This window comes from Petaurus breviceps, unplaced genomic scaffold, assembly GCF_028583685.1.
Source record: "Petaurus breviceps papuanus isolate PSGF00001 unplaced genomic scaffold, PetGlider_PUasm1.0 90510, whole genome shotgun sequence".
In the NCBI taxonomy this organism is placed as follows: domain Eukaryota; kingdom Metazoa; phylum Chordata; class Mammalia; order Diprotodontia; family Petauridae; genus Petaurus; species Petaurus breviceps.
In genome coordinates, this window is record NW_027187267.1 from 469,453 (window position 1) to 492,377 (window position 22,925).

Genomic DNA, 22,925 nt, shown 5'->3' on the forward strand with positions numbered 1-22,925 from the left:
AGTTTTGAGTTTGTTGTTTTCTTCTGAGTTTTTGTTTTGATCTTCCCTGTTACCATAGTAATTTACTATTGTCAGGATTTATTTTTTCTACTCTTTTTTCATTTTCCCAGTCTATTGCTTGACTTAACTCTATCCTCTGCTTCTGCAGTGGAGAGGGTATTGTCCCATGCTTCAAATTTTTCATGCAACTGTTTTCAGAGATAATTCTGAGGAATGTGTAGGTTTTTGGCAAGTCTTTGCCTTTTCTTCATCATCTTTGCTCTGCCCTTGACAAGCCACTTTCTAAGACTCACTTAATTTACAAAATGAGGCAGTTGGACTAGATGACTCCTAAGGTCTTTTCTGGCTGTAAACCTATGATTTATGAAGCAACTTCAGGCAGGTTAGAGGAGTGTTTCCTGGGGCACTGGGAAGTTAGGTAACCTACTTAGTTTACATGAATGGTATATGTTAGAGGTGGGCAGCTAGCTGACACAGTGGATAGACAGGGTTCTGGGTCTGGAGTCAGGAAGACCTGAGTTCAAATATGACCTCAGACAGTTACTAGATGTGTGAACCTGGGTAAATCATTTAATCCTGTTTGCCTCAGTTTTTTCATCTGTAAAATTAGCAGGAGAAAGAAATGACAAACCACTCCAGTATCTTTGCCAATGAAACCCCAAATGGGGTCATGAAGACTCAGACACAACTGCATTACTAAACAACAACAATATGTCAGAGGTGGGGTTAAGCTGACAGGATATCCTAGTAACAGAAAAAGCATTAACTTAAAATGAAAGTCAATGTCATGAAGTCATTCATTTAGAGTTAGAAGGGAGGTTAGAGGTCACCTAGGACAATTTCCTCATTTTTTTGATGAAGAACTGAAAATCTAAAGAGTGCCTTGATCAAGGTCAGAGAAGTAAAAAGCATCAGAGGCAGGATTGTAACTCAGGTCCTATTACTCCAAGTTGTGTCCTTTTTTCCAGGCTCTCACATCTCAGTTCAGAAGTTTGCATCCATATGGAAAGATGATGGAATCTTTCCACATCCTGTTTAGGATGAAGGGGATCTTGACCTTTGGGGATGTAGGTATTTATGACAATGGCAAATGTGACAGAGGAGGGAAAAGAAACAAATAGTATTTTACTTACTGGGAACAGAATAAGGAATAAAAAAGATAGAGGACCTGGATGGTCCCTTTTATCTCAAACCCAATATACCCCAAAGAGAGATAATTATCATCCCATCTAAACTTTATCTTTCCCCAAACTTTACTATTTACTTCTGTTAAAGGCACCACCATCCTCCCAGTAACCCACAATGGGATCTTCAGAGTTATTCTCAACACTTACTTTCTGATCCCATTCCTGTCCCCAACTCCAACCTTATAACTGGTTGCCAAGTATTACCTTCCTCTGTGAAATAAGTACAGCTCTGTCTAGTCATAAAGCAACTATCCTAAGACAGGGCCTCATCAGCTCTGTTTAGATAAATATTATAGCCTTCTAATTGGTTTCCCTGTTTCTAGTTTTTCTCTCCCACAATTCACCAGAATTGTCTAAGTAATCTTCCTAAGGCAGACCTGACCATGTTGTTCCCATGATCCAAAGTTTTCAGGGGATCGCAATGCAATACTATCAGACTATTAAAAAAATTTTTTTAACAAAATTTAAAACAAGAAGAAAGTTAAGGCCCTGAGTAGAATTTGAGAAAATTAGAGATAATAGTTCTCTGGCAATTAATGAATGGGAATAGAAATGATTTTACATATTTTTCAACTGTGCATGGTAGTTTTATGAAAAAATGGTCATATGTTGTGGCAAAAAAAGCCACAAATGAATTCAGAAAAATGAAATATATCCTTTAATTACAATGTAGTAAAAATTAGGTTCAGTAAAGGGCCTATAAACAAATAATTTCAAATTGATTGGAGACCAATAATTTAATTCTAAGGAAGTGCAGGGTTAAAGAACAAATCATAGAATCAATAGAAAATCTAAAGGAAAATGACAAGTATGATACAAAATATCAAAACTTATGTGATGCTGCTAAAACAGACTTTAAGGGAAAATCATGTTATCTCTAAATACTTTGATCAGCAAAAGAGAGGTAGAACAAGTTGATGAATTGGATCTGCAATTTAAAAAAATGGAAATCATGAAGATGAAAGAAGACATTGATTAAAACTGAAAGGAAAAACATCCTTTGAATTTATAAATAAAACAAGAAGTTAGTTAAAAAAAAAAAACCTAATAAGTGGGAAGATAGTGTGTGTAAGACCAGGAGGAGCTCAGATATCCTATAAACAACCTAGCAAACTGAAAAACATATCAGTTAAAAATGAATAAAGAGAATAAATTGAAGACTTCCCCACCCATCTTAGTGCTACAGATGGCCAGAATGCTGCCAGAGTAGGTGCAAGGCAAGGTACAAAGCAATGTAGAGGAACTGGATTGGGAGGGCCAAAAATAGTCCAATTGAGGGTTGGTCCTCAAAGCCCAGGGGCAGTAGAAGGACAGAGACCATTCCAGGAACAGCCAACAGAGAGAGTCTGGTTATATGCTAGAAGCCCAGAGTATGGTACTCTCCAGAGTTCAGAAGCATTGGAGGTACTATAGATGAACCCATCTTAGGTGTATCCCAGATCTCTATGACAGGACTAAAGCTCCTGAGAGAAAAGGAGGTAAAGGACACATGGCCTCCTGTGAGGAGTAGGGGGAGGGATAACACAGCCTCACCACAATGAGAGAAGAGCTCTAGGTAATATCTTTTGTGAAGTGACCTAAGGATCTCCAAAGTAGCAGGGGGAAAAAAAAGGCCTTCGGGGCAAGGAATGAGGAAAATATACAATTACCAATAATAACTATCAATGTGAATGGGATGAAGTCACCATCAAACACAGAAAGATAGTAGAAGGAATTAGAAAACAGAGCACAAAAATATGTTGTTCATAAGAAACACACTTGAAACTTAAAGATTCAGATAAAGTTAAAACCTATTATCCTTCAGCTGAACTAAAATGAAGAGGGATAATAATCATAATTTATGGTAAGTCTACAATAAATATACATGTGATAAAAAAGATATAAGCAGGAAAACTACATTATATTTAGAGGCACTATAAATGATGAATCAGTATCAATACTTAATATATATGCACTAAATAACATAGTACCTACATACTCAAAGGAAAAGTCAATTGAAAAAAGTCAATTAAATTAAAATATATACTAAAACTATACTAATGGGGGACCTCAATATGTTGCTTTTAGACTCAGACAAATCTAACTAAAAAATAAACAAGAAAAAAGGCAAGAACCTGAATACAACTTAAGAAAATTAAAGATGATTCTCTCTGGCAATTTCTGAATGGGAATAGAAGAAAATTTACACACCTCTCAGTTGTGAAAAGCAGGTATGTACCTTTACAAAAACTAACAGTATACTGGAGCATAAAGTCCTCCCCATAAAACTGAAAAGCAGAAATATTAAATACATCATTTACTGATTGCAAGGAAATAACAAATATGAGCAATGTAGGCCTTTGAAGAAAGAATAAAAAAGTAATTAAAGGTTCACTAACATGACTAAAGAATTAGCTAGTTGACTAGGTATAAATCCTACAGAGCAAAGAAAGAGGAAAAGGACCCAAGCATACAAAAATATTTATAGCAGCTCTTTTTATGGTGGTAAGGAATTAGAAACTGAATAGAGATGTCTGTCAATTGGTGAATGCCTGAACAAATGATGGTTTGTAAATGTGATTCAATATTATTGAATTATAAGAAGTGATCAAGGAGCCAGTTTCACAAACACCTGAGAATGAAGAACAAAATAGGAAGAGGTAGGAGAACAATTTATGCAGTAACAACAAGACTATAAAGGAAAAACAACTTTTAAAGACTTTTAAGCAACACAATGACCTGACGAAATTCCAGAGAACCTATGATGAAGTATACTACTCATTTGCTGATAGAAGTGATAGGCTCAGAGTGTAAATTGAGACATTTATTTTTGGACCTGGCCAATGTGAGAATTTTTGTTTAACTCCACATGTTTGTTATAATGATTCTGTTTTTCTGGCTCTTTCAGTACATTGGGGGAGTGGAAAGTAGGAGGGATGAAAAGCAGATTTTCATATTTATGAAAATAAAATAAAATTTAATTTAAAATTTAAAAAAACTGGCAGGTCAAAGCAAAAAATGTAGAAACAATAGAAAATTTCATTGAAGAAAATGATAATATACCAAAACCTATGCCACACAGTTAAAACAGTTCTAAGGAGAAAATTTAAAAGTCTAAAAGCCTTCCTCAACAAAAGAGAGAAAGAATAAATCAATTAATTGGACATATAACTTTAAAATTGCTTTTACACTAAGAAAATAAACTGTTAACCCAAATAAAAAAACAAAAGAGAGGACAACCATAGAACTTATATTCACACTAAAAAGAAAAAAAATTCATAAAAATTGAAGAGAAAATTAAGGAAGTCATAAAGAAGATTATCTAGGAAATTATTTTGTCCCATTGTATGTTAATAAAACTCATAACTTAGATGGAATTGAACCTCGATGCAAAAAATTTTCAGAAATAGATTAGCAAATAGGCTGTAAATACATATTATAATGATTTCAGCTACCTTTGTTTTTTATAAGCTCTCTTTCTCTCTGTAACCCCCCCCCCACACACACACACTTGCCCCCATTCCCAAACTGAACAATGACTTAAAAAAAGAAAAATAAAAACTTCATCAAAACATGCATAGCCCCGCAAGACCAATACCTACACCATTCCTATTTAAAAATGAATGTCTTGTTCTGGTTCATTTTTTTTAAATCCATCACCTCTGTGGTGGGAAGTAGTATCATGTTTCATCTTCAGTCTTTTGCACACATGATTTATCTTTGCACTGATCAGAATTCTAAAGTCTATCAAAGTTCTTTTTCTTCTTGAGGTTGTCATTGTATCAATTGTTTTCAGAAGCCTGTTCCCTTCACAGCATCAGTTCATAGTCTTCTCAGGTTCTTCTAAAACTTTCCAATTTTGTGATTTCTTATGGCCCAATAATATGCCATTACATTAAAAGAGTGATACGGCCGGGTCAATGAGTATGCACAATTACATAACCTTTTGGCATTTTAGGAAACCTTCTGAGGTTTGTACACTCTGATTAGGTTTTTTCAAGTTTGTTTTGTTTAAAAAGACTAATATAATAAAGTATGCTAATAATATGAATAATAAAACACATGATTATACTAATAGATGCTACAATTTGACAAAATTCGACACTTATTTTAATTCAAAATAAAAAGCATAGAGGGAGAGAGGAGGCATCGCCCGGCCGAGCGCCGCCGCCGACGCCGCCGCCCCGAAGCCTCTTCCCTTCCCGGCCCCGACCCCACCTCGCCGGGCGCTTCCCTTGCTGTCCCGGCTCCGAGGCCCGTGAGACGCGCGGGGAGCAGCCCGCAGGGGGGAGCCCCCCCCCTCCCCGGGATCTTTGGCGGCGATATTTAAAGGAAGCAGAGGCGGCTCCGGATGGCGCGGCCGCGGCCCCGCGAGTACAAGGCGGGGGAACTGGTGTTCGCCAATATGAGGGGCTAGTGGCACTGGCCGGTCCGGATTTATAAACTCCCAGAGAGAGCTGTGAAGCCTCCAGCAAATGAGTACCCCAACTTCTTTTTTGGCACCCATGAAACAGCATTTCTGGGGCCCAAAGACCTTTTCCCTTAGAAAGAATATAATGATAAGAAGTCTAACAAAAGAAAAAGGATTTAATGAAGGCTTGTGGGAAATAGAAAATAATCCTAGAATCAAGTTTACTGGATACCAGGCAATTCAGCAACAGAGTTCTTCAGAAACTGAAGGTGAAGGAGGCAATACTGCAGTGAAGAGGAAGGTGATAGAGTAGAAGATGGAAAAGGCAAAAGAAGGAAATGAAAAAGCTGGCTCAAAACGGAAATAATCATACACTTCAAAGAAATCCTCTAAGCAGTTACAGAAATCTCCAGCAGATGACGATAAGGACTGCAAAGAGGAAGAAAATAGGAGCGGCTGTGAAGCCGTGGGACATACAGGCAATGACACAAGAAACACGTCTTCAGACTTGCAGAAAACCAGTGAAGGGACTTAACCCACATAACGAATACTGAATAATAAGGGAAACCACAAGAAGGTTACATGTTTGATTGTCTCGGGTTTGATATGGATCAACACATACTCACTGTTACCATCAACAGAGTCCCAGTTTGTATACACATTGTACACATTCCTCTCTGTTGTGTTTGCAAAAAAAATAAGACATTTTAGTTTTTTCTAAGGGTTATCAATTCACTTTCTCATTTGGCTGCATGAAGTTGCCCTTAACCACAGACTAATGATGGTGATTATGAAGATTTTTACACCAAGTTGTACATCTGGATATGTTTTACCAATAGAAAGAGCAGTTGTGGGCGCGGCCAGGTGGCTCAGCGAGTAAGAGCACTGGCCCCAGCGTTGGGATGACCTGGGGGATCGAATCCAGGCTCAGATACTCAGCACCACACCCAGAAATAACTGGCCATGTAACCTTGAGCAAGTTACTTAACCCCAATTGTTAAAAAAAAAAAAAAGGGCAGTTGTTATCATCCTCTTACCTACCCCACCCTCTCCCACCACTGAATTAAATTCAAACCAGCATTTTTACATAAATTTTAGGAGTGATTTTCCCCCTTCATGAGGGAATTTGGGGATTCCTAGAGACAGAATTGTAAATTACCATAATGCCATTCTTTGTTATTTGATTGACTGAAAATGAAAGTAAAATTGTTCTTGATTCATGAGGCCATGTGCAGAACATTCAATAATGTTGTAAAATACCTATTCCTTATTAGAAATAGCTGAGAGCTGATACTTCTTTTAAAAAAAAATCACGTTGTTATGTACACAAATTCACTTAGTTTCTCTGTGTGATGTTAGTCTTTTGTGTTCCTTTAGATTAAGACAAGGACTTTTTTTTCCCAATACCAATACGACTTGAATGAATTACTCATGTACCACCTACCTTTCATTTTTAAGTCTATTTATGATTCAGCATCCCAATGGGAAACCAAAGCAAATCACAGACTTTAAAATACTGAAAAGGCTTATAAGAATTTATTCTTCTCTTTTCTTTTGGAAACAGAGCTAGACTAGTTAATAATCATTCCAGAACCATTATGTGTACATTATTGTTGCAATTGTGATCATAGAAAATTTTATTTATTTTTATGCCAGCTAATATTGTGAGAACATATTTAGTCAGTTTGGTTTTATCAATCTTTGTTATGCTTGTCCTTGGAACATCTTCAGCGTATTCAAGGATTGTAGCTGAAAATTTTACTGTAAAAACAAAACAAAACAAAAAAAGTATTGTTTTTACAGAATAAATTTATTGGAATGTGAAAAAAATAAAAAGCATAGGAATAAATGAGATATTACTTAATATATTAAAGAAAGACCATCTAAAACCAAGAGCAGACATTATACATAACTGGAAAATTCTGGTAATACCTTCTAATAAGATCAGAGGTAGAGCAAAGATGCCTGTTGTCACTATTTTTATTTAATGTAACCCTAGAATGAACAATAAGATATGAAAAAAAAATTGAGGGAATACATATAGGCAAAGAGGAAGCAAAAACATCACTTTTTGTAGATGATATCAGGTTTACTTAGAAGATCCTTAAGAAAACTAAAATATAATAGGAAGAAATAAATTCATCACAATGGCAGGGTATTAAATAAATCTTCATAAATCAAAGTAATTCCTACATATTACTAACAAAACCCAGCAGAAAGAGCTAGAAAGAGACATTCCAATAAAAATAACTATGGAATGTACAAAATATTTGGGAGAATATCAAGACATACTCAGGAACTATATGAATCCAGCTGCAAAGCATTCTTTTTTGTTTGTTTGTTTATTTTTGCCTTTTGGAGGGCAACTGAGGTTAAGTAACTTGCCCAAGGTTACAAGGCTAGTTTTTTTGTGTGTGGGTGTTAAGTGTCTGAGGTCAGAACCTGGGGTCCAGGCTTTACTCACTGCTCCACCTAGCCACCCCCGGCAAAGCATTTTTTGAAGAAAAATAAAAAGTTGCAGAAATATTAATTTAAAGTTTTCAGGAGTTACAAGTTACCATATTCCCATATAGGAATATAATCAGTTTAACCTGGAAGCCTTTATGATTTCTCTTTTTTGTTTACTATTTTATGCTTCTCTTGAGTCTTGTACTTGAAAGTAAAAAAAAAAAATTCCACCAGGGTCTTTTAGGCAGAAATGCTTGAAAGTCCTCTATTTAATTGAATATCCATTTTCCCCCTGAAGGATTATCCACAGTTTTACTAGGTAGGTGATTCTTAGTTGTAATCCTAGCTCTTTCATCCTCCATAATATCCTATTCCAAACCCTCTGATCCTTCAATGAAGAAAATGCTAAATCTTGTGTTATCCTGACTGTAATGCCATGATATTAGTTGTTTCTTTCTACACATTCTTCTACATTTTTTACATACAAACCATTCTACACATAATTCTATTTATCAGTCCTTTTTCTGGATGCAGATAGCATCTGATAGCATCATTCTTTATATATCCTTTGTGGTTAATTTGAGTATTTATGATAGTCAAAAATGACTTAGGCACTCAAAGTTGTTCTTTAAACACTATTGCAGTCACTGTATGCAGGGTTCTCTTGGTTCTGCTCATTTCACTCTTCCTTTTTTCATGCAAGTCTGTCCATGTTTTTCTATAATCATCAAGCTCATCATTTCTCAGAGCACAGTAGTATTCCACCACAACCACATAGTACAACTTGTTTAGCCATTCCCCAACTGACAGGAAGGCCTTCCACTTGTCAAACTCAAGGTTCTATAGTCATTTGCTGCTGTGAATTGTATGTGTACTCTGTTCCACTGATTTACCTTTTTATTTCTTAGGCAGTATCAAATAATTTTGATAATTACTACCTTCTAATATATTGTATGTTATTGATTATAGAGTACTGAATTAGAACTTATAAGGCCCAGGTAGAAGCCTTTCCACATTTTATACAAACTGCACATAATTATAGTGTGGAGGTATAGGGGTTGTTAATATTGTAAGTAAGAGAAAGGGGTAAAATGGTTTTGCAAAATAGAATGGTGGTAGACATCTTGACCACTACCCAAGGTGGAACTCTTGCTGTAATACAAACCTCTTGCTGGGCCCTTTTCCTTACTGAATCCAATAACACCACCAAATTGCTGCAAAATATGAAACCCCAAATTAATGCCCTAGAACCCCCACCTGATGCTATAGATCAGGGGTGAGGAACCTACAAACTTGAGGCCACATGGGGCCTTCTAGGTCCTTGGGTGCTGCCTTTTGACTCAGTCCATGTTTTACAGAACAAGTCCTTTTATTAAGGGGATTTGCTCTGTGAAGTTTGGGTTTAGTCAAAGGCCACATCTGAGGACCACACATGGCCTGGAGGCCACAGGTTCCCCTGCACTGCTATAATTTCTTTCATCTTCTCCCTAGGACTGCAATGGAAGGAAATTATAACAACTGTGGTAATTTTTCTGTAGGTTCTATTATTTGCTTGCTTATGCTTGTGTTGCTGCTATGGATTATGCCTGCAGGTTGTCTAGGGTTGAGTTTCTCTGTCACCTTCATGCTAACAAAACCACTTGTGCCCCCCTTAGGGAACTTCGTAGAATATTATGTCCGAAAGAATGTATGAGCAGGTCAGGAAAGGTGGAGTGTGTAGTGGTAGACAACCCAGCACCATGACCTTGAGTCTCACAGAGAATGTAAACTACCCTAAGTCAAGATGAACAGCAACAGGACGTCCAGCTGTCTCAAGGGAACACTTGGAAGTGACTCTGGGCCATCCCAGACACTAAACTTTTTTTTGTTCCTCTGTAATAACTGACCTGGCCTAGGGTTGGCACAGGGAGGCCCCACTCTGTCTTGTCACTGCCACAGGGCTGGTCCCAAGTAAATTGACATTTTACAACCTAATTAACCCTATAAATGTAAAATACATGTGTGTGTATGTATGTGCTTATATAAACACATATATTCATCCACATACATGCGTATACTACTCTGGCATACCCATCTTCTTTTTTGGAATCTGAATACCTTCCTGTTATGGTGGGACTTTTCCTACACCTCTATAGCTTTCTGCTCAAAAATGTCAATGGTTCCCTATTCCCTCTGAGAAAGAGACAGAATTCTACCTGGTATTTAAGAGCTTCCACAGTCTAGCTCCCACAGCTTTCCAGATATTACTCCTTTTTGTGCATTCTCTCCAATGGACCTGTTAGGTATTCCCCATACATGCTATTAAATCTCCAGTGTCTCTGGACATGCCCAGGTTGGCCCCCAGAACCGGAATGCCAACACCTCTCGTCTCTCCCTCTTAGAATCCCTAGTGTCTTTCAAAGCACAACTCAGGGGCCCCTCCTATCTTAGGCCTTTCCTGTTTTCCACCATCATTAGTGTTCTCTATTAATTGAGATAACTTTGTGGAACTTTGTATGCCCTTCATGTCACGTATGTACACAGTGTATCCCCCTTATAGTAGACAATAAACTTCTTGGCAGCAACATACAGGATTCAATATCATCTGGGATGATTCCTGGATATTCTTTGAGAATGTAGCTAATAACCTACATCCAGAGAAAGAACTATGGAGTCTGAATGCAGAGCAAAGCATACTATTTTTTCCCTCTTTTTTCTTTCTTGTGGTTTTTCCCTTTTGTTCTGATTCTTCTTTTAAAATATGAATAATGTATATATGTTATATAATAATGTTTAATATGTATACCTCTTTAACATGTATACCTCTATCAGATTGCTTCTAGTCTGGAGAATGGGGGAGAGCAGGGAGAAAAAAATCTGAACCTCAAAATCTTATAAAAGTGAATGTTGAAAGCTTTCTTTACATGCAATTGGAAAAAATAAAATACTATTAAGTGGGGAGAAAACAAAATGAAATGTCCCTAATAACAACGACTAGACCTGGTGGTTAACCCAAGACAGTGAGCTGCCTGGTACAATCAGGACACATGGGAAGACTGGCTCTAAATACACACTTCCTATTTTTTTATGGTCTTTGTACTTTAAGAAATGGTATTTATTTATTAATAGGAAAGAAGATTGTACACAAAGCTGAGAAACTCTATTATGTGTTGTTTGTCTCTTATTAATTATATATGTCATAACTTCAAACTGTAACTTTCAAACGCATTCTGCTCATCTGCTCTTCCCTCTGACTTCCTATATTTTTCCTTGCACTAAAGAAAACAAAACATTTCTATGACCCGCTTGTTGTTATTTCTTTTTTCCTTCCTTTCTGCTTTCTTTTGTTGATGTGGCATTCCCATCCACCTTGCCTCTCACTGCCACCTCCCTTTTTTTTATTGAAAAAAAAAAAGCCCAATTAGAAGCCTTGTAACACAAAAGCACACTCAAATATGAGAGATTCCCAAGTTGGCTGTGACCAGAAATATATTTGTTTATAAGTTTTTTTCCATAGCCCCTCCAACAACTGTCTTTTTCTGACTTTAAATTTTTTTATTTTACAATTTAAAATTTTTCATTTTAGTCACAGAGGCCAGAATACAAATACAGAATAGAGAAAAGAAACAGAAACATATCATAAGCCAGGCACATTCAGAGAAAGAACTATGGAGTTGGAATGCAGAATGAAGCAGAATACTTTCTTTTTGGTTTTGTTTTCTCATGGTTTTTCCCCTTCATTAGAATTCTTCTATGCAACATGACTAATGTGAAAATGTGCTTAATAGGAATGTATTGTAGAGTCCATTCAATTATTTATTTATATAAGTTTAAATCAGTTTTCCATAGATGTTACAAACACTATCAGTGGGCAGCCTGGACCTTAAGTAGAAGCACATACAAGGGGGACATCTGTGCTCGGGTCCAGCATTGTTGGGGGAAATGTCTTGGTCCATGTAGCTGGACTGTTGCCTTTTGACCTGCTCTCAGCTGCTCTCCTGTGGTGTGCAGACTCTGGCCAGCACTCTTTCATTGTCCTGTGTGGTTGTAGCTGGCAAGTCTCTATTGGAAAGAAAGTTCTATATAAATGACCATCATATTCTGTCAAGCCATTAATCAAAATCGTACACCTGTCAGAAAACCACTCTCTTTGCTGTAAAAGATCTCAAGGTGCTACTAAGGTAGCCTTTGCCTTCTGCACTTCTACCAGGAGTTAGCTTTGGGATCTGAGGCTCCCATCTGCTTTCAGCTCCAGGCCCAAGCTGGGATCTTCAGCTGATCTGCTGCCACTTTTTCACAGGAGGAGGACTGGATTCTGCCAAGATTGCTCTTTCAGCTTACAACTCAGAGACCCTTTACCACAGCCCAGCTCTTTTGAAAGGCAAGAGAGCCATCAGACACCTAAGGATGATATTAGAGGAATAAACCCTAGAGGATTTTCCCCAATACAATGGAATAATCTGTTTTTCCAGCCTTGGTTAGAGTGGGCGTTTCCTATCGAGCAGATTTCTTTTTCTTTTCTTTTTTTTCTTTTGCATTTTGGAGGGGGAAGGCAGGGCAATTGGAATTAAGTGACTTGCTCAAGGTCACAGAGCTAGTAAGTGTTAAGTATCTGAGGCCAGATTTCAACTCAGGTCCTCCTGACTCCAGGGCTGGCACCCTATTCACTGCTCCACCTAGCAGCCCTGCAGAAGATTTCTTGACCCAATTGCCAATTACTTTGAAACAGTCATTCTTTATACCAAATTTCTTTGGACTTGATTCTGCTCTCTTATTTGACTTCCTGGTCACCAGGGCAAGGTCTTTGTCAGAGGCCTCTCCTGTTAAGGATCAGAATTTCTTGGCCCTTGCTGTTTAATTTTGGATTGCTCAAGTGCCCTTTCTCACTGTCCATTTAGAGGATACCCTTCCAGGAAACTCTCAAGAGCTCTCAGCTTTAGGGCCCCCTCAGCTTTTAAAGCCCCAAACTTAGGCAAATGAGTAAGAAAATGAAAAATTAGAGGAATAAAACTATGTCCACAGGGCAAGATCATCTTCTTCTCTCTGCCTAGCCCTGACAGACCTCATTCTTGCCTTTCCTATCTATTTATATCTATATCTATGCCTATGTCTATCTATAAAGTCTAGCAAGGAGCTGTCTTACCCAAGTGTCCTCAGTCTGTGTTTCTTGATCTGATAAGAAGCCATCTGGACACTTTCACATACCTCTTCTACTCTTCTCTCCTTCCCAGGGTTTGGTACTAGTGGCATGTTACTTCTTCTGCTGGAGATGCCTGGAGACTAGAAGAAAGTTGTCAAAGAACAGGCTGGTCACATCCCTCCCATGAAGTTAGGCCACTGATGAGAACATGGCCCATCTACCCCCTCTCTCCTCCAAAAACTAAAACCAATGCCATTCTCTGCCCAAGCCCCATTGTCCCAGCACAGTCATAATCATTTTTGACTTGAGGTTACCATTTATTTTGTGAAGGTATTTCCATTTTTTTTTCAGACAGACACGCACCAGGGCCACCAATCCACCAAACACGACTGGGATGAAGACCAATGACCACATCGATTGGTTGATGCTAGACTTTGTACTCACACTCTCTAAAACAGTAAGTCAGGATAGTTCAGAATCAAACTGTCCCTGGGAAGTGGGAGAGAGACTTAGAAAGAAGAATATGTGAAGAAAGGGATACTGGGAAGGAGAAGGGAATAGGAAAGGGAGACTAGCAGAGATTCCAATTTCATATGGAACTTTTTTATATTGGATGAGGAAGTTTGGAAAGAAAGGCCATAAAGAGAGAAAAGGGCCTAGATGGTTTGAACAGAGGGCAGAGATAACCTGATAAGCTACGAATAAAACATGACAGTAGGCAGTATCTGGAGTGTCTCTCTTCTAGAGTACCATTATTTTCTAAGTTTCTTCAATTCTCCCCCATTTTCTCCCCAGAAAGCCTTCCTTCTCCCCCCAGTATGCACCAATCCTCTTCCTCTAAAACACCTCCTCACCCCCTACATCACATCTCTCTCTCATCAGAAGGGACATCCCCAGAAGAAAGAGACACTGTTCTTCATTCCCTATTTCAGGGGCACATTTAGCCTTCAGGAACTGTACTTAAAACCAGAGAAATTCCCAGGAGGAGGGCTGAGGAAGGACTGAGTGACTGACAAGCTCAGTAACTTTCACTTGGTTCTGCAGGGAAGGTAGGTCTGTAGTTCAGTCATTCCTCTTCTCTCCTTTGGGCTGGCTCAGGGGTGTGTGACCTTGGGACAGGCCTTCCAGACTCAGTTTTCTGTCCTCTACTTTCCCCTGTGTAAAGAAAGAGCAGCTCTACCCCTCCTTCCCTTTCTAAGGGGTAAAGTGAGAGGGGAATACAGGTTTTGGAGGGGTCTGAAGGTGGGAGAGTGGAAGGAAACTTTTAAAAGTATACAAGTGTGTGAGAGCAGGGTGAGGTCCAAAAGGGGGCAAGTGGTTCATTTACCAAAGACTGTTAAATTGAAGCTTTGAATATGAATGTGTCCGGAGGTTGATATGATGTTAGATTCATAACATCCACTGTCTTTAGAGGTCACATTCATTAAAATAAGGGACCCATCACTAGCAACACTGAGCCTCCCCTCATATTCCTTCTGGGAATTGATCCATCTTGGTCTCCTCTCCCCTGGCAAGACTGTGAGTAGTTGTTGATTTTTAGATTTGACATTCCACTTAATCAGCTGGGTGCCATTTCCTATTTTTTGGCTGAGTTGGAACAGAACATCATCTCCATGGGTCCTGTTCAGAAAGGATATCACTTCTGAGATGCAGTTGCCTGTGACAGGACAGAAACAAGACTCATAAGGTCACAGGAAAGGTAGCCCCTTAGTTACCAAAGGGAATAAAAAATGCAGAAAGGTCCTGAGGAAGGTCCTGCATGTACCACAGGCATCTCAGAAATATTATAATTTAAAAGTGCTTGCCTTTCTCCCCAAACCTGCCCTTTCTCCAGACCTCTCTCCTGCTGTTGCAGATTCCTCCATGAACTCCATACCCCAGGTCCAGAGCCTTGGATTCAGTCTTGACCTTCCCTCTCCTGCTCTCTTGGCCCCCTGGTCTCCAAGTCTTGTCTCTCCTCCCTCTTAATTCATCTCCTTGTTTGTATTCTTTCTTCTTTTTCCAGTTCATCCTCCTTGAAGCTGATAAAGTAATCTTCCCAAGCCACAGTCCTGCCCATTCCCCTCTTTGGCTCAAAAATATCTGGGGAACAGGTGGCTAGGTGGCACAATGAATAGAGAAGAGGCTCTGGAGTTGTCAGGATGACCTGAGTTCAAATCTGGCCTCAGACACTTACATAGTAGCAGTGTGACCTTGGCCAAATCACTTAACCCCAATTGTCCCCCTCCAAAAAGCAAAAAATAAAAAAAAATTATCTGTGTCGGGGAGGGAGGCAGGGAGGGAGGTAGTGGAAGAGCTTGGGAGAAGATATCCACTCCACTCCCCTCATTTTACAGATAAGGAACTGGAGGCCCAAGGAGCTTGCCCCAAAGGTCATAGAGCTCATAAGCATTAGAGGCAGGATTTGAACTCAAGTCCTGTGACTCTAAATTGAGTCCTTTTGTTAGTCTTTCACATCTCAGTTCCTATTTTTGTGCCTATGTGGAAGAAGGTGGAGCCTCTTCACATCCTGTTCTGGCAGAAACCTCTTACCTGCAGAGATGCAAGTACCTGTGCCATTGGCAGCTACGCCTGGGCAGGGAAGAGGAACAAATGAAACTCTAGTTACAGAGAATGAAGAAAGGAAATGTAGGTTTGGAGAAGGCTTGGATGGCCTTCTCTTTCTCAAGCTCAGTATGCCCAAGAGAAGGCTAATTATCAGTCCATCCCAGGCTCCTCCTTCCTAAGTCTCTGCTGTTTCTGCCAAAGACACCAATAACCTGACCAGTAATGCAGGACTACGACTTCAGAATTATCTGTGACTTGCCTTTCAATCTGGGGTTTTCTCCCCCTACCCCCATGTATTTGTTTTTCTTTCTAATTAAATTACTTGATATTAACATACATGTATGTGTAAAAGTATATGTGTGTGTGATTAACCCGCATAATGTATACACACACTCATAGATATAGGTGCATATGTATTTCCAATATGCCATCAGTGTGGTTTTGGGTACACCTTATACATACACACATAGAAACACACATTTATATATAGTAATGATACATTGGATAATTTACAGAGCTTCCCAAGCCCTTCTCCATTTGGTGAACTTCCCCCTGGACATATCTATGGATATAGAGCATAGATATAGAATTTATAGATATAGATAGATACAGATATTCCCTGGGTTATAATGACCAAATGAATTGGTGGGATATAGATATAGAATTTTATAGATATAGAATTCCCCAGGTTATAATATATAGGAAGAGCTTGTCATTTTTGTCCCTAGAGGCCTGAACTAAGAGTGATGGACAGATGGTAGAAGACCAAATGCAGGATGTACTTAATGAAAAACCATGGTCCAAACTACTCAGGCTGGCTTGTTGTAGAATGGGTCATCTCAGGAGGCAGAAGTGGACTCCTTCTCACTGTAGGCCTTGGAGCCAAGGCTAGATGAAGGCTGGTCAGGTGTATCATGGAAGGATTTCTTTTCAAATCTGGGTTGGACTCAGAGGCTTCTAAAGTTACCTCCATCTCTCAACTTTCAGCTTCTCTCCTTTTCCTTCATCCCTACCCAGCCCCCTCCCTCAGTCCCTCTTATCAATCCTGCTTCCAAGCCTGCAGAGTCAAGGCACAGGGGCGAGGGTTGCTTCAGATGTTCATGCCGGCACATTGAAAGTCATGGGTCCCTCTGTGGCTGCCCCAGGCCAGCCTCTCCTGATGGGGAAGTGGGAGGCTGAAAAGAGCTCAAGACTTGTGTTTGAGAATCCTGTACTAAGAAGGCACCTCAGCTGGTGGACAGTTTCTGTTCAGCAGTGCTGGTGACATGGCTCACTGGAGCCCTGCCCACTCCTGCCTGATTTCCTTCAGCTGTCCTCAGCTCTTAGGTTCTCAGACCCCAGAGCTGGGCTCTCATCTGTGAGCAGTGAGGTTGCCCAGCAGCTTCCTCACATTGTACCCTTCATGGCCTTCCTTCTTCTTTCTCCTTTGCTGTCCTTGCTCTTTCTATGTCACAGTGCCTTGCTCCTCCCCCCTCACTTCCTTTCTACCCACCCTCCCCCCTCTCCAACCCTCTCCCTCCAACTTTGTGAATTCCACCTCAGAGGCCCAGAGTATGGGCAGGACCAGTTGGATGCAATCACTCACCTCTGATGTGACTGAGAACATGCACCAGGACGCAGGTAAAGAGGAATCCAGACAGCAATCTCTGATCCATTAAATCAAACAGTGCTCTAGCCAGTGTGCTCAGGGAAACCTCCTCAGTGAATGGCTCAGGCTTTTCCCTCAAACGCCTTTTATCTTGCTTGCACCTGGTCTCTCCAGTCTGTGTGCCTGCCTAGGACAGTAACATACAGTCTCCTGCACAGGTGCTCCCTGCATGAATACAGATTTACCTACAATACCACTCATTCAGGCACATACTCCAAACTAAATAGTGACTGCTATCTCCTTTGAGCCCAGTCTATGCTTTACATCCAGCCCAGGAATGCACTGGGAGGCAGGGACGTCCTATTCACTGCTCTGACAATGGGCTCTCCCTCTTCCTCCCTCCCCCTGGAATGTTCCCCTTCTCCCCAAAGACCTTGTTCCTAAGCTCCCTCTTCCCCCCAGTAAATGTACTCAGTTTTAGAACTCAGACTAGGGCCTGAACTGTCAAGATGGGTGGGTGGATGAGAGAGCAAACTCAGCTCATTCACTATCTGGCCAGTCCCCTGCTTCACAATCCAGCCACCAACCTGCACTTTTCTCTGGCATCTTCACATCTGCCCCGTATTCACACTAATAATGCTCCTACTTCCCTCCAACCCCAGCCCCACCCCAACTGCTAGTGGCATTGAATGGAGCACCCAGTTGGAAGTGAGGAACACTGAGGTTTAAATCTTACTTCAGACACTCAGAAGGTGTGTGACCCCGGCAGTTACCTCATTTGTAAAATGGACACAATTATAGCAACTCCCTCCCAGGGTTGTTATCCAGATCATAGAAGAGAACTCAGGCCCTGAGAGAACTTCCCAAACTCTCCTCCTTCTTGCGAACTTCCCTAGGTCTGCTCCAGGGCCCCTGGGTCCCCCAGAGCCCCAGGCTCGGCGCTTGGAGCGCAAGGGCAGGAGGCTCCGCAGCTGGAAACCCCCCTCCACCTGTCCCAAGTGCCCCAGTCTCCGAACTGCGCCGCGCTCTGTGGCGACGGGCAGAGGAAAAGGCAAAAGCCGACTGCAACCGGTATTGTCATGCGCTCTGCCACCCGAGGCTCGGGGAGCTCTGGGCGACATTATATGGTCCGTCCTGGAGAATCTCTCGGCTCTTGGGCATCTGCTCAGTACCCAGGAGCGCGTGAGGGCTCCCAGGGCTGCTTCCCGTCTGGCTGGCTCGGAGACACGCGGCTTTGCCCCGCAAGCGCTTCCTCCTTGAGCTGGTCGCTTCCACTCTCCCACCCCCATCCGCCACCCCCGCCAACTCCCCACCGCGACCCCCCCCTCCCCAGCGGACTGGAAGTGAGATCCCCTCCAGCCCGCTCACTTTCCACGTTTTACTCACTCAAGGACCCCCAGCAATCCGCCTGCACATCTCACCTCGGATTGAGCAACAGTTGAAAGTCCCAGCCCTTATTGACGGAAGAATGTCTTAGAAAGTGGCCAGTGATGCCCAACATCCTCCTCCTACTTCCCTCCCCGGCCCCTCCCCCCTGCCCGCCCCCGTCCCCTCTTTGGCCTTCCCCCTTCCCCCCAGCTGTGTCCAGCTCCTGGCTGCTAACAAGAAGTTGGGTATTCTAGGAGTGGAGCACAGACATTGCAAAGCCATGGGAACTCATGGAATCTTTTGCATGAGCAGCTTTAGGAAGGTTGGTTAGACTGGACTCCAGAGTATGAGTATAAAAGGGTAGAGATGTAAAAGGAGCCTGGAAAGATAGGTTGAGATGAGGTTGTGAAGGGCTTTAAATGCTGAACAAAGGAGTTTGTATTCAACTCTATATTGAACTTATTGGAGTTTATGGAGTAGAGGGGTTACAAGCTGGGCAGGAGGGGCAGCTAGGTGGTGCAGTGAATCTCTGAGACCTAACCTGGGCTAAGGAAGGCTCCTCTTATTGGGTTTGAATCTGCCCTCAGATAGTTAATAGTAGTGTCATCCTGGACAAGTTGTTTCATGAGGTTTAAGGGGTTCAGGGACTCCCCCCTCCAAAGACAGGAGAGGGTTGTCAGGAAGGAATTCATGGACTCAAGTATTCTTTAAGTCTAGGTAACAAAGGTTTTTCATTATGCCAATATAGCAGACAGAGCTCCTTAGGGAACTTGAATTCCTTAAGGAACTTGCAACTTAACAGGAATGATGCTAAAGCTTATATAGGAAAAGTTGTGGATTATCTGGAAAATATGGTAATTAGGTGATAACTTACAACCTTTTCACAGGAGTCATTCACTATGGGAAACCAGGGAAGGAATTTCTAAGTGGTATGTTTTTGTTCCCTTAGGTCTCTAGCAAGATAGCTTTGAGAGTTGATGACTATAGCTTCGCCTCTGGATTAAATATTAGAATATTGGGAATCAACACATGATAATTCTGTGGTGACAAGACTGTCCTATTCCCTCATCTGTCAAATGAGCTGGAGAAAGAAATGGCAAACCACTCTATTATCTTTACCATGAAAACCCAAAAGGAGCCATGAAGAGTTGTAGCAGCAAGCACCCCAAGCGTCCTCAGGGTTTGCTGCCAGCACAGGTTCTTGGATCTGCTTTGATAAAGGAAAGCAACTCAAAATGGGTTAATAAGCTTACTTTAATCAGTCAGACATATATCGTTTACCTTGCTCAGGGGAAAAGGTCAGCACCCCGAACTCTAAAGTACACAGACAGAATTATCAAGACAGAGACAGATCTAGTAGACAGATTTCAAACTGTCCAACCATTACATCCATACCCAGTAAACATCTGGGTTTTTCAAAGCCGGGGGGGCTCTGGACAACGGCTTCCCAGAATCCAGATCAAATCACAGAACACTTCTCAAAGTGAGCCCCCAAAACAAAGCTACACATCAGGGCTTATATAGCCTTCTCCTGGCTCAGAGAATGTAACAACCTTTTGGACCCACTGGCCAATCAAAAAGTATCTACTGAAAAACAAGCCTCCCACCCCAGGCTCCAGGTGCACTTTAGCCTAGGGGCAGGGAAGATCTTTAAAATTTACATTCCCATTACATTTGGCCCCAAGATCTTTCATGCCCATAGCATAGACAATTTACTTTTGAATTAGCACTAAACATCTCTTAGGTCACATTTTCAAGGTACAGAACTAAAGTTACCAAAGTGGCCACTGGGCCTTAAACAAACAGGAAGTACATAGCATTATCACTTCAGTTCAAAACAAGTCTGGGGAGGGGGTGTCCTTCCCCTCACACAGCTCCAGCCCCTGCTTCCAAGTACAGAGAGGGGGCTGGGCAACAAAACCAACAAGGTGGGGTCCCTGGGGATCCAAGGCACTTCATCCCACCCACCATAGTCACAAGTCCATCCTCCCCCAGCGTCCCAAACTGTGGGAAGCAGCCAGGAAACACTTTCAGTGCCCCTGCTTTGCTGCTCAGTTCTTATCTTTTCCTGTGGCTGAATTCCGAACTCCTGGGCTCCTTCTCCTCCCGCAGGCGGCAGCTGCTCCTGGCTTCTGCCCAGATCCTGATGCAGGCAGCTCACCATTCCCGCTCTCAGCTCAGCGAAATCTGCATGCAGGCCATTCTTCTCTCCTGCTCCACGGCTCCACAGAGTCACAGCTACCACAACTGGGAAACAAACAATTATCCCAGCCCCCATACTTTCCTTTTACTCTGCAGATCCTGTTCGTGACGCCATTTTGTAGCAGCAAGCACCCCAAGCGTCCTCAGGGTTTGCGGCCAGCACAGGTTCTTGGATCTGCTTTGATAAAGTAAAGCAACTCAAAATGGGTTGACAAGCTTACTTTAATCAGTCAGACATATATCGTTTACCTTGTTCAGGGGAAAAGGTCTGCACCCCAAACTTTAAAGTACACAGACAGAATTATCAAGACAGAAATAGATCAAGTAGACAGATTTCAAACTGTCCAACCATTACATCCCTACCCAGTCAACATCTGGGTTTCAACATCTGGGTTTTTCAAAGCCGGGGGGGGGGGGGGGGCCCTCTGGACAACGGCTTCCCAGAATCCAGATCAAGTCACAGAATACTTCTCAAAGTGAGCCCCCAAAACAAAGCTACACATCAGGGCTTATATAGCCTTCTCCTGGCTCAGAGAATGTAACAACCTTTTGGACCCACTGGCCAATCAAAAAGTATCTACTGAAAAACAAGCCTCCCACCCCAGGCTCCAGGTGCACTTTAGCCTAGGGGCAGGGAAGATCTTCCAAATTTGCATTCCCATTACAAGAGTCTGCCAGGACTGAAATGACTGAAGAACAACGAGATCAGCCCTGAGGTTTAGGAAAATTACTTTGGCTCTGCTCACTAAGCCACCTAGCTACACTTCCATTAACTTTTCTTTTCTTTTTGGAGGGCTATTGGGGTTAAGTGACTTGCCCAAGGTCACACAGCTAGTTTTTTTGTTCTGTGTTAAGTGTCTGAGCCTGAATTTGAGCTCAGGTCCTCCTGACTCCAGGGCTGGTGCTCTATTCACTGCACCACCTAGCTGCCCCCTTCATTCACTGTTTATTGTTTTGGTTGTTGTTATTTGTTTACAATGTTGTTTAATAGACTGTTTTCTTTCATATTTCTAATACATTATTTCATATATATCAAATATATTTTGTGAATGAATTGTTTCCTCTTCTCTGCTTACTTCACACTAGATCAGTTCTTGTAGATATTTCTCTGATTCTTTGTATTCAGCTCATTTTTCTTTGTTACAGAACAATAATATCCTAATAAATTTAGGTACAATATTTAGGTATAATATTTTGTTCAGCTATGGCAACTGAGTCTGACTTTAATATTGGAATGGTTTACCATTTCCTTCTCATTTTACAGATGAGGAAACTGAGGCAGAGGATTAAATGACTTCACCAGAGCCATACAGCTAGTAATTGTCTGAGATTAAGTTTGAATTGGGGAAGATGAGTCTTCCTGATTCCAGGCCTGGCACTCTATCCAATGTGCCACCTAGCTGTCCCTTAGCAATAGCAGCAGCAGCAACAACAACCACCACCATAATTTGTTTAGCCCTCCCACTATCAAAGATTATCTACCTTGCTTCCACTTTGTTGGGGGAGGGCAGGGTATTACTAAAAGTGCTTCTATAAATATTTTGTTGTATAAAGAGAATTTTCTTATACATCCATGGGGTAGAAGCCTAGCAATAGAATCTCTAGGTCAAATACATATGGGCATTTTAGTTACTTTATTTGCATCATTCCAAATTGCTTTTGAAAATGGTTGTAATAATTTGCAACTCCACCAACCATGCACTAATGTGTCCATTTTCTCAAATTCCTCCAACATTGACTGGTTTCATTTTTGGTCATTTTTCTCAATTTGCTGAGTGTGAGGTGAAAACTCAGGACTGTTATATGTAGCAGGTGGCACAGTTAATAGATCTTTTGACTTGGAGCCAAGAAGTCCTGAGTTAAAATCTGGTCTTTGGCCATAGGAAAAAAATCACTTAATATCGCTCTACCTTAGTTTCCTCATCTGTAAAATGGGAACAATAACAGAATCTACCTCCCAGGATCCTTAGAAAGATAAAATGAGATAATTTAAAGGGTTTTGTAAAGCTAACTGTACATGTATTTGTTCAAAGCTTACTATGTGTCAGCCACATGGTAAGTACCTTGGTACACATC

General features: G+C 41.2%; 1 long non-coding RNA gene and 1 pseudogene across 9 annotated transcripts in view; one reads left to right on the forward strand and one right to left on the reverse strand.

Moving 5' to 3' along the window:
• The window catches only part of LOC138141960 (uncharacterized), a 124,651-nt gene that overhangs the window by 14,746 nt on the left and 86,980 nt on the right, over window positions 1-22,925 (reverse strand). For 4 of the 9 annotated variants that reach the window (XR_011163312.1, XR_011163310.1, XR_011163315.1 and 1 more), the window contains 4 exons: window positions 14,472-14,801; window positions 13,459-13,593; window positions 13,148-13,284; window positions 11,490-12,066 (listed from right to left, as the gene is read on the reverse strand). The exons of 1 other annotated variant lie outside the window; for it this stretch is intronic. This is a non-coding gene — a long non-coding RNA (uncharacterized lncRNA). Of the gene's footprint in view, window positions 1-11,489; window positions 12,067-13,147; window positions 13,285-13,458; window positions 13,594-14,471; window positions 14,802-17,276; window positions 17,467-18,024; window positions 18,114-18,665; window positions 18,789-22,925 lie in introns of those variants that run through there. 4 more of the 9 variants (XR_011163309.1, XR_011163313.1, XR_011163307.1 and 1 more) reach the window with 4 other exon arrangements.
• On the forward strand, window positions 5,518-6,335 carry LOC138141910 (hepatoma-derived growth factor-related protein 3 pseudogene; annotated as a pseudogene).